We start from the raw sequence: 2,157 nt of genomic DNA, 5'->3' as shown, positions 1-2,157 counted from the left end.
AGCAAGTGGGGGGCGTGCTGACGTGTATGTATCACGTGGGGGCGTGATGAGTTAGCACGTGAGGGCGTTTTGACACGTGGCAAGCTATGATTGGCTGAGACAATCAGCACGTGGGGAGCGTGGTGAAAGCTTTCCTCTATATAAGGCAGTGCTAGGGTTCATTTTCATTCTGAGTAAGAGTGTATGAGTGTTCTTTGGGTGTGTTTGAAGCGTAATGGAGGGTACCGCAAATTTAGTGGTGTATCGCGACGGTGAGATAATACGTAATACTCATGAGGGAGTGAGGTTTGTGTGCCAAAATCCGTTTTCGTTTGTGGTTCCATGCACCATGACGTTAATGGAGCTTCAGAATGGTCTCTGACGCATCACTCGGTCCGCAGGGTGCCATTCGATACACTCGAACGACAACAACGGAGCAACGGTATCACACACATCAAGATGTCCATGTAACTCACCGGGTATGATCATTCCTTCGTACGGCCGCCACTCAAACTGTCACATATAATTCGTACGTCATAACCCTAACATTAATGTTTGGAAATAGGAATCACACGAACCATAAATATTTACCTCCTGCATGTAGTCTATATCATGCCTAAAATTCGCTATGGTCTTTGCTAACCACGATGTGGTCCGTTCCGAATGACTCCACCTGATACATCATACGTTGAAAAAATTTACATAAGTAACCGTAAATGAAATATGCATAGTAAATATAATCTCCGACAAGAACCATAAATATTTACCTCATGGCAACTGGTATCTCAGCAGGTGGAAGGGTATGTCTCGGTACCGGTGCAAGACACGGCATTCGCTCCCGTGCCCAAATAAACAACAGATTAAGAGGGCCATCCATCTCCTTCTATCATATCGTGATGCACGGCATAATGCTCTGTAAAGATGTGCAAGACATGCTGACCCCCAACTATAAGTATGGATCTGCTCGAAATCGCGAAACAACGGTAGATACTTCGTGTGGGCGTATACGGTCGACTTATCTGTGAATAGGGTCGACCCTAACACACAGAAAATCTGACATCTGACGTATCTCCTTATGGACTCTTCAGTGTCCAACGGCTCCGCATCTCTGATACGTCGAACCCAACCAAGCTTTATATAGGATTTCGAATTACTACTGAGTACTGGTTCACGTCCGAATACTGCCATGCTCTGACTTTGAACGAAGTCACTACTACTGTCAGTCCATCCACTTACAGGTTTTCCATCGATAGGTAAGCCAAATATATGTGCGACATCTTCTAATGTCACTGTAATCTCACCCACCGGCAACACAAAAGTGTGAGTCTCCAGCCTCCACCTTTCAACCAGAGCAGCTAATAAAGGGTGAAATCCTTTTATCACCCAAATCCTCGATACGTGGTAGAATCCCGTGGCGCGTAAATAGTTTTTCACCATCGGATTTCACGTCTGTGGCGGATCCAGTTTACGCATCAACAAATTCCTGTTAGGCTGCATTAACAAAAATATATTTGTTAGATAAATTATAAATATAAATTTATTTTCCATGATGTCTGCTACTGTATTTGCATCTCTCAAGATTAACCGAAGATCAGCACGCCATTTCCAAGACATGATATCTCAGATTTTTAACACCAAGGGATCAGTAAACCCAGAGCAATCTTGTAAATTATTGATAATAGTAAAAGCCTCTACACAGTCTGTCTCACATATAATGTCTCTTTGTCCCGAGTCCCATGCTAAAAGAAAGCCTCTCCAAATAGCAAACAACTCTCCTTGCAAAATGCTACGACTCTCAATTGTTCCCAGATAGCCTCGTTGCCACCTTCCTTTCCAATCTCTGCTAACACAAGCAAAACTAACTCGAGCACCACTGCCAGGATAGCTAGCATCACAATTAATCTTAAAGGTACCCACTGAGGGGGGAATCCAAGAGCCACTAATGGTTGAGGGGATAGATAGTCGTTGCAACTCAAAAATATTTCGGAGCTCCTTTTCTAAGGACAAAGCCATGCCAATCACCTTGTCTGTGGTCCAATGCTCGTGAGGATGAAAGATCTCATTATTTCTCGAACACCAAATCCACCAGAGACCAGAAAAGAATCTAAAAGGGCGCTGTTTGCTATTATATAAGAACCAACTCATCAAATCCACTGGTTGATCGGAGATCCCTAAAGC

The sequence above is a fragment of the Arachis ipaensis genome, chromosome B06 (assembly GCF_000816755.2).
Source record: "Arachis ipaensis cultivar K30076 chromosome B06, Araip1.1, whole genome shotgun sequence".
In the NCBI taxonomy this organism is placed as follows: Eukaryota; Viridiplantae; Streptophyta; class Magnoliopsida; order Fabales; family Fabaceae; genus Arachis; species Arachis ipaensis.
The sequence above is the reverse complement of the archived record's forward strand: the minus strand, read 5'-3'. Positions refer to the sequence as shown.